This window comes from Apium graveolens, chromosome 3 (genome assembly GCF_009905375.1).
Source record: "Apium graveolens cultivar Ventura chromosome 3, ASM990537v1, whole genome shotgun sequence".
Classification (NCBI taxonomy): Eukaryota; Viridiplantae; Streptophyta; class Magnoliopsida; order Apiales; family Apiaceae; genus Apium; species Apium graveolens.
The window spans coordinates 180,865,295-180,875,587 of NC_133649.1; the positions used below are offsets into that span (position 1 = coordinate 180,865,295).

At 36.7% G+C, this 10,293-nt stretch overlaps 1 non-coding gene across 1 annotated transcript; it reads right to left on the bottom strand.

Moving 5' to 3' along the window:
* Positions 1-107, bottom strand: LOC141716289 (small nucleolar RNA R71). Its single transcript, XR_012573003.1, has one exon. It is a non-coding gene; the product is annotated as a small nucleolar RNA R71 (small nucleolar RNA).
* Between the last annotated feature and the right edge of the window lie 10,186 nt (positions 108-10,293).

Genomic DNA, 10,293 nt, shown 5'->3' on the forward strand with positions numbered 1-10,293 from the left:
GCAATCAGGAATGCTCTTACTCAATTTGCGCAACAATCAGGAGAATCTTTATATAAAGCTTGGGAGCGCTACAAGGAGATTCTTAGGAATTGTCCTCATCATGGAATGCTTGATTGGATGATCATCACTTGTTTTTACAATGGATTGGGAGCACAGTCCAGATCCATGCTCGATGTAGCATCAGGAGGAGCATTATGGGCGAAGAGCTATGAGGAAGCTTATGATCTAATTGAACTGATGGCTGCTAATGAATATCAGTATCCAACCCAGAGATGTCCACATGGCAAGGTAGCAGGAGTTCTTGAAGTAGATACAGCTACAGCTATCACTGCTCAACTAAAGGCGTTATCTATGAAGATCGATTCTCTGGCTAATTATGGTGTTAAACAGATAATTAGTGTTTGTGAGCTGTGTGCAGGTCCGTATGTGACGGAGCAATGCGCTATATCTAGTGACTCAGCTCAGTTTGTGAGCAACTTTCAGAGATCGCAACAACCAATTCCAGACACTTATCATCCTGACAACTGGAATCATCCTAAATTCAGCTGGAGCAACAATCAGAATGCGATGCAACAGCCGTTCCAGCAGTTTGGAGCAAAACAATTCAACCCTCCTGGTTTTCAGCAGCAATTTGCACCAAGACAACAACTCCAACTTCAACAACAAACTCATGATGCAGGTCTATCTTCTAATAAAAAATCTGAATTGGAGGAGTTGAGGCTTATGTGCAAAAATCAGGCTTTTATATGCCAAAGCCAGGCTGTTTCTATCCAGAATCTGGAGAACCAGATAGGACAAATTGCTAACACCTTATTGAATCGACTACCAGAAATGCCTTCTAGTGATACAGAAGTTCCAGGCAAGAGGGAAGCAGAAGAGCAGGTTAAGGCAATTACATTAAGGTCTGGGAAGGGTGCAAGCCCTGAAAAATCTCAGGTTCCAGAATCTGAAGTTGTGGCTGAAGAAGAAGTGCAGAAGGAAGCAAAGGTGGAACCAAGGAAGACTACTGTGGAACACACTCCTCCTGAGGGTAATACAGGGGAGAAACACATCTATCCTCCACCTCCTTTTCCTAAGAGGCTGTAGAAGAAAAAGCTGGATAAGCAGTTTGAGAAGTTTTTGGATGTGTTCAAGAAACTTCATATCAACATACCTTTTGCTGAAGCTCTTGAATAGATGCCTAGCTATGCGAGGTTTATGAAAGGTATTCTCTCTTAGAAAATGAAGCTCGATGACTTAGAGACCGTTACTCTAACGGAGGAATGCAGTGTTGTGCTGCAACAAAAGTTGCCTCCGAAGCTTAAAGATCCCGGAAGCTTCACTATTCCTTGCACCATCGGAAACTTGTCGTTCGACAAGTGTTATGTGATTTAGGAGATAACATCAATCTGATGCCCTTATCTATCATCAAGAAGCTTGGTCTGCCTGATCCGAAACCAACATACATGTCATTACAACTAGCTGACCGTTCCATCGCTTATCCACGAGGTATAGTGGAGGATGTCTTGGTCAAGGTGGATAAACTCATCTTCCCTGCTGACTTTGTAATTCTTGATTTCGAGGAAGATAAGAAGATTCCTTATTTTGGGAAGACCATTCTTTGCTACTGGCCGAACTATGATCGATGTGCAAAAAGGGGAGCTTTCGATGAAGATTCACGATCAAAAGGTCACTTTTAATGTGTTCAAGAAAATAAAGTTACCCACAGCTAAAGAGGAGTGCTTTAAAGTAGAACAAATGCAGGTTTTGAATGCACCTCCGTGGAAGAGGAAGTTGGATATGCCATTCGATTCTCTTAGGTTAGCAGAGCTGAAAATTTCTCAGGAGCGTTTTGAACCATTTATTCAAGAAGCTCCCACACTTGAGCTCAACTGAATTCCAGATCACTTGAGTTATGCATTCTTAGGTGCACCACATGATAAGGGCTTGGGATATATCTTTGATGATGTAGAGGGTGGCCGAACAAACCCTCCAATGCCTACAAAGGGTTCTTCTCATGTGTAGCAGGTAGTTGATAGGACTGGTATTGGTGATGAGCAGTACAGGCGAGTAATTAGGCGTATGGAAGGCCATGCACAATATTCACCGTCATTTTGCTGTAGATTTGACACAGGCTTTGGGCACTATTTTCCGAGCCACTGGTGTCGATGTTGCTTGGCCACCTGATCCTTCACACGACGAGGGTGACTCTCCCGCTAACTAGGTATGCCTGAAATCCTTATTATTACCTTCAATGAGGACATTGAAAATTTTAAGTTTGGGGATGATAATGTAAGGATTAGTAGTGTGTGTGTCCATATAGATTCATATAGATTCATATTGCATGTTTAGTTGTAATTCATTCATATTTTTTACATGATTGTTTATTTATGACATATTTGCTATGTTTTTTATGTGATTTCATATAGTTGCATTTGCATGCATATTTAGCATGATCCCTTAAGATGAACTATGATATTTGATAAGTTGATGTTGATTTGAGTGTGGTGATGACGAATAGAGGGATGTTTAAGTCCTAATAAATTTATTTGCATGCCAGAAACAAATATATTCACAAAGTCTTATAGGGCTGCTTTTGATCTAAATCATGATCATACTTGTTTGTTGTTGAGATTTAATCACTTGGTTATATTTAGAATTTGTGATATTCTCGTAATGACGTAAAAACACTGATTTTTTTTATATGGAGAAAAACTTGGATATCATTGCTAGTTGTTGTAAGGCTAGGCGTCAAATGGCTAGTAGCCGACTCATATTTTTATGGGTAGTCTAGGGTTGAATGAGATGGAGCGAAATACACTCATTCAGAAAAGAAAAAAAATTAAAAAAAAAGAAAAAAGAGAAAAAAAAGTATGTGTTTATGCATAATTGATCAAGAGTGAGCTCTTTAATACTCGAGTTATTAAGTTCTAAGGGACTTTGTGCCTAGTGACCTAAGGCTTTCATAGTCTGGGATCCGCTAACCTAACGCTCGCTACATGGGTATTGTTACGTAAGTCTTTTGGGACCTCATTCATTGCACGGTCAAATAAGCATCTTTGTTATGTTTTCAATAATAGTATGAATCCTTGTATAACTCTAGTAGAAAGGAGGTGTTGTGAGTCATAATGCGTTTATTGTCTATTCTGTTTATAAACTTTTAATTGTTTCGATGATAGATAAGTTATGGTTATTGATCTAGAATCGAGAGATATCTGTTAAGCATTCCACACACGCACGTTTCTGGTTGTGAGTTGGTTGTGGGATTTATTCGAGCTCTGTTTAAAGTCATTGCATTCTTAGAAGCATTGCCTTATTCATTTGGTTATGGTTATTTTGAGGGGATCAATTGCATTATCATTTAGTTGCATTCACATAGTTGCATTCATGCATTAGGTTTGTTTTGTAGTTTTGAGTCAGTTTATGCTTGAGGACAAACATCGATTCAAGTTTGGGGGTGTGATAAGTGGATTTTATATCCACTTGGAACGCTTTATTACAAGCTTAAATTGGTTTTTTGGACTCAAGTTGTTGGTATTTTGATGTGTTTTTGTGTTATTGCATTTCAGGTATCAGTTAAATGAGAAAAAGAGCTTTTAAAGGTAATATGATGAAAAGTGATCAGATTTGGAAGCCTAGGCCATTTTCAAGTTGTAGAGAATCTCGTTAGCTTCACGTGGGTAGTTGAATCACCTAATTCTGACGAGTAGAACTCAAGTTATGGCCAAAACAAGATTTATCAGAATTTTTCCAGACAGGCTGCAGGCGCCCGCCTGGGATGTGCGGCGGCCGCTTGGGAGCTGAGGCACCCGCCTGGAGAGCTGAGGCGGCCACCTGAGGCGCGGCTGGTCGCTGATTTCGCTGAAAAAGCCTTTTTTGAGTGGAATTTGAAGATTTTAAGGGTCCATGTCCAATATGGGCTTATATATACTTAGAAAAAAGGGTTTTCATCATCCGGAAAGATTGGGATACCAAGGAGAAGACCTAGAAGCACAAAACAACTCCAAAAAAGAAGATCTTGTTTTCAACTTGTGATTCTTTGAATTAGTTATAACTTTGGATGCTCGTTTTCTTTCTTGTTGAACCTATATCTCGTTTATTTATACTTTAATTATTATTCAGTTTATTAAGACCTTGTTTATACGTTGCTTTCATTGGAACCCATGGTGATGATGAGTTCGATTATGAACTAATCGTTGTCATGGGATTCTAACGGATTTACTTATGGATTTCAATAGTTAATTATTTTGATACCTTAGTGTGTGGTGATTGATTGATATCCTGATATTGGTTGTGCTTATTCGTCTTATGTGCGTAGCTAACATATAAGATAATTTGTTAATATCTTTTGAAGCGACAGTGAATCCTGAGATTTAGAACTTGCCATGCTAGCATAGGTTCATGTATTTGTTATGCATGATTCGTAGGTAATTTTAACCATCTTACTTGCCCTATGTAATCAAGATAGATAACTTGTGCTTAAACCTGTTATGTTGTCAAATTCTATAGACATATAGGGTCTCAATATAATTGGTGCCTATTCAGCTTCTATCTCTTTTGTGGATGTCTGATATAATGGTACTCGTGCAACGAATGCTGGCGTTTGTAACGCCCCCAAATCCGGGGTCAGGAATCTGGGTCGTCAAGCCATCCTTCACTCATGTGTAACCTGGTATTGATTCAATAATCCAACAGACCCCAATCTCATACTCACACACACAAGTTATAGCCTTAGAAATGACGTACAAAATGTAATCTTCTTTTATTATACTCAAATGTACTGTACAGGATCTCAAACAATTATTTATAACCTCTACATGAAGTTACAATAATTACGACTGATATCTTATACCTATCTGATACTCTAGCACATCTGAGACATAGCTGCCAGGGATCCTCCCCATGACTGCAAGCGACTAAGTCCCACACCGGCATACTGGTTATCTGTTGTGTTGTGTCATTTAAAAGAAAGCAAGAGTGAGCTATAATGCCCAGCATAATAATGTACAGTATGAAAATGACGGTATGATAAACTCACGTACAACATCATATTTGATAGTTACGTTTTATTCAAAAATAGTTTCCCTTGGTGATACACACCTTTTACGAAAATAATCCTTTGGTGGATTTTATTATCCTGTGAATACCTTAATAGTAATCCCAGCACCTAGGCTTGGGATACGGTATTGCATCACAATTCCAATTGAAAGAATTAGGACACTCGTTGGAGCCACGTATACGATGATCAGTCGTAATACGATAATAGTAACCTTTTCTACTAGTAGAAGGACGACACCTTCGTATCCCAGTTATCACCCTTGCCGCATTTGGGCTACGTGTCCCATTTTTGGGTTTACACATACTTCACAAGTTCCTGAGTACACTGAGTACCTTCGCCCGCGGTACCTTTGGTAGTCCATCTAGCACACATAGTACCAGAGTCTACCCCTCCCTTGTCCTTTAAAAGAATTCTATCAATCTCGAGAACTCGAACCACATCGCAGCTCCCCAAGCATTTTGCTTGTTGATAGAAATAGCTTATCTCTCTATGATATAAGTGTATATATGTATATACTTACTTCCGAGATTTTCGGAATAAGTACTAAGGATGTGAGTTGACCGTTGTCAACTGATAATTAAATAAGGGGGGAAAAAGTTTCTCCTTGAAACTGTATTCAAAATATTAAATAAGTCGGAGTAATATTCTTCGACGATCTGAAATTACTCGAATGATTTTCCGAAATCAGAAGTATGTTTTAAATCAGGATCTATGATTTTTAAATAAAAAATAAACCCTTTAATAAATAATAAATAATTAAATGAGAATCGATAAATAATTAACCTTGAATAAGTTTACTCTTGTAAAAGAATATTTAAAATAATATTCTTCAACTAGTTCATGTCTATGAAATTAATAATCTTTAATGATTAATCGGGTTTGAATAAATAAGTGTTGGAGAATACTTCTCCTATAATAAATGATTAGTAGATAAATAATTCTTGTCGGATCGATAAAGTATAGTTGAGGGAATACGGTCTTTGGAAATCGTTTTAATAAAAGTTCGAGGTATTTTAATGTTTCGTAACTGGACGTTGAGTCCCTCTAAAACGTATTATTATGGACTTATAATCATCCTATAATATCACCGGGATGATTTCCGGGTTTATATTTTATAAAACAAAACTGACCGACTCTCGGTCTTACGACTTATACATCACGCTCTACTATAGCGTTAATATTCTTAAATAAGCACCTCTGGAATACTTCCGGGTTTTCATCAATTTTTACTGACCGATCCTCGGTCTAAAATATATACATGCCACGCTACTTGCTAGCGTTACGTTCTCAATTATAAACTCCTCCGGGATACCTTCGGGTTTTTATAAGCTTACACTGACCGACTCTCGGTCTAAATATAACATTTCGAACTTGGTATGAACATATACTAGAAATTATCAACAATTGTGTAATGTAATACATCTCAAACTTCGTAAAACAGTTTAAAGCAATTCCATATTTATATCACAGTTTTGTAAAATATTCACAACACAACAGTTCTTAAAAGGTAGGGTTTGAAAACTTTCCTGGGTATCTCCCGGTGGGGGATGCTCTAGGTTCTGCTCGGAAATCTATAATCATAAACACAATTCGTTTTGTTAGGTCCCGTTCTAATTTACGGCGACTGGCACTCATGTGCTACTTATTATGCACCCTCTCGACTTATACTACCCTTATTATTCCTTTACGTCATTATTCACATTATGGTCGCTTCATTTTTCTAAGTATCTTAGGTTTATTCTTATTATCGTCGTCGGCTCCGCTTATGGATTCTTACGGTTTCTAATCGCGCGGTCTCAGCTCCGACATTTTTATAAAACTGAAAAATCTATGTTTTCACTTGAAATTTTTATGGCAGTTAGGAAACTCAAAATAATACTCTCTGTAAAAATTTCATGATTCATGAACATTCTTAAGTCGATCCTTTATATTTTCAAAGTTCGTAATTCGTAGCAGTTTTTGTCAAGTAAATCACTTTTAGTAAAACGACCATAACCTTTGATCCGTAAATCGGAATCAAGCGATTCAAGCGCCTAAACGATCCTTATAACACTGTCTATCATAATCAAGGAATATTTTTCAAGAAACTATAGTTTAAAACTTCAGGACTTTCTGCAGAAACTTAAAGTTACGATTCGTTGGTTTTAACGGAGTTAGGTTTACAATCAGGGTTTCGTTTACGCCCTAACTCTTAACACAACCACCAACAATCATCATTTCATCATTAACACACAAACTCCTCTCAAGAACATCATGTTTTTAAGACAACAACAATCAACCTTAAATCTACTTAACTTAAACTTCAAGATCTCAACAATACCACTTCTTAAACTAAGTTTTCTATCACATACTAAATGGATCTTAAAAATGAATCTTAAATAAAGTTGGGCCAAAGATTTTTAACTTTGTTGAAAGCTTGAGATGTGTTCTTGAGGATGGTGGAGGCTTGGAAGTGCTTGGTATGATTTTTGGAACCTAAAACCACCATTGAAATCAAGAAACCAAAGAGGAGTTACTATTCATACTATTCACTAGTGACTTTCTTGATTTTATGTCACCCATCAAACCTTGATAAAAAGAGATGAAAGAATTTTCTTACCTTAGTTTAATTGCTAGTTTGTGTTTACATAATTAATAATCTATAATGATTAATCGGGTTTGAAATAAATAAATGTTGAAGTATACTATTCCTATAATAAAGAAATACATATATAATATTTATTATCCGAAGCAATAAAATGTAGTTGAGGGAATATGCTTGTTGGGAAATCATTTTAAAAGTTTGAGGGATTTTAATGTTTCTTAAATGGATGATGAGTCCCTTTAAAATGTACTACTATGGACTTATAACCGCCCTATAATATCTCCAGAACGATTCCCGAGTTTTATCTTAAATCCCGACCGACCCTCGGTCTTATATAACACATCACGCTTAAAGCGAAATAACATTTCACGATATATACTTATCGTACAACATCGCTATATTATGTGAAAATTTAACAACTACGTATCATGGCAAACATGGTATTTAAGCGATGATAGTAAAACAATCCTTTCACAACACAACAGTAAAAATGGAGTTGGGTTTGTAAACTTTCCTGGGTATCTCGAGGTGGAGGATGCTCTAGGTTCCGCTCGGAAATCTATAACCATAAACATATTTCATTTCGTTAGGTTCCGTCCTAACTTATGGTAACTCGCACTCATGTGCTACTCATTATACACCCTCTCAATTCATACTACCCTTAACATTTCTTTTAAGTCATAAAAACTTTATGGTCACTTCATTTTCCTAAGTATCTTAAGTTCATTCTCAATATCGTCGTCGGCTCCGCTTAAGGATTCTTACAGTTTTTACTCGCGCGGTCTCGGCTCCGACATTTTTATAAAATTGAAAAATCATTATTTTTACTTGAAATTTTTATGACAGTTAGTAAACTCAATATGTTACTCTCTGTAAAAATTTCATGATTTATGAATACTTTTAAGTCTATCCTTTATATTTTCAAAGTTCGTGATTCGTAGCAGTTTTTGTCGAGTAAAACACTTTTACTAAAACGATCATAACTTTTGATCCGTAAATCGGAATCAAGTGATTCAAGCGCCTAAACGATCCTTATAAAATTGTCTATCCTAAAAAAAGGTTATTTCTCAAGAATCTACAGTTTACAACTTTGGGACTTTCTGCAGAAACTTAAAGTTACAGTTTGTTGGTTTTAACGAAGTTATGTTTACGATCGGGGTTTGTTTACGTCTTAACTATCAACACAACCACCAACCGTCATCAATTTATCATCAACACACAAACTCCTCTCAAGAACATCATGTTCTTGAGGCAACAACAACCAACCTCAAATCTACTTAACTTAATCATCAAGATTTCATCAATAACACTTAGTAAGCTAGGTTTACTAACACCTACTAAATGGATCTTAAACGTGAACCTTAAATAAAGTTAGGCCAATGATTTTTACCTTTCTTGAAATCTTGAGATGTGTTCTTGAGGATGGTGGAGGCTTGGAAGTGCTTGGTATGATATTTGGAACCTAAAACCACCATTAAAATCAAGAAACCAAAGAGAGGTTACTATTCACACTATTCACTAGTGAGTTTCTTAAATTTATTCCACCCATCAAACCTTGATAAAAAGAGATGAAAGATTTTTCTTACCTTAGTTTAGTTGCTAGGAGGCTTGGTAATTAATTGTGTGATTTTACAAGAACTAGAGCTTGGAGTTTGGAATTCCAATTTCCTTCTTTTCCTTCAAATAGCCGAATGGAAGAAAATGGGGGTGGGGGGGTATTTATAGCACTTGGTTGCTTCTCGTGGATGATTTCTAGGTTGCTTCTTGGAAGGTGACTTGATATCTTTGCAACTTGATCTTTATTCTTCCTAGGATAGCATTAGGTTTATTCCTTGTCTCCAAATCCATGGACATATCTTTGTAGCTTGCTAGCTTACAAGTTATACTACAAGGTTAGCTTCTTAGCACACTATTTGCTAGCTAGCTTGGTCATCCTAGGGTTATATCACTATTTGATGAAGTAACCATGGTTACTTCCTCACCATGGTTTAGTTAGTGCGTTGCATTTAATTAATCGATTACGTGTTCGCTCGGTTACTTAAACGTTCTCCGTAATACTTATTCGTAAATGGTTCGCAATGTAATTCCGTTCGTATTTATTCCTTATATATTTATTTATCCTACTTGAATATAAATTCGTAGGATTTTAATCTCTTAATTATATTGTGATTCCCGTAATCCTTGATAAGTCGTAATTACGGTCATTTTTCAAAGTTCATTTTCTTCGAAAACTAATAGCGTTTACATACACTTATTTGGTACGTATAGTCGTAATATCGATTCCGAAACTCATTTTCTCATGCACTATATAGTGTGGGGTCAAAAGTTTTTCCCGTCTGTCAGGGTTACTATTCATTAAACGTTTTACAGGGTCTCAAAAATTCGAGTTATTACAGTCTTCCCCTCTAACAAGGATTCCGTCCCGGAATCAATTAGAAAATAAGTGGGGATATCTATTCCTCATTGTGTCTTCAAGTTCCCAAGTTGATTCCTCAACATTTTGATTTCTCCACAAGATCCTAACTAGCTTCACCGTTTTGTTCCGCATCACTTGTTCTTTCTGGTCCATTATCCTAACTGGCTGCTCGATGTAGGTCAGGTCTGGTTATAAATCTACCTACTCGTACTCTATTACATGTCGGGCATCGGCATGGTACTTTCTCAACATGGA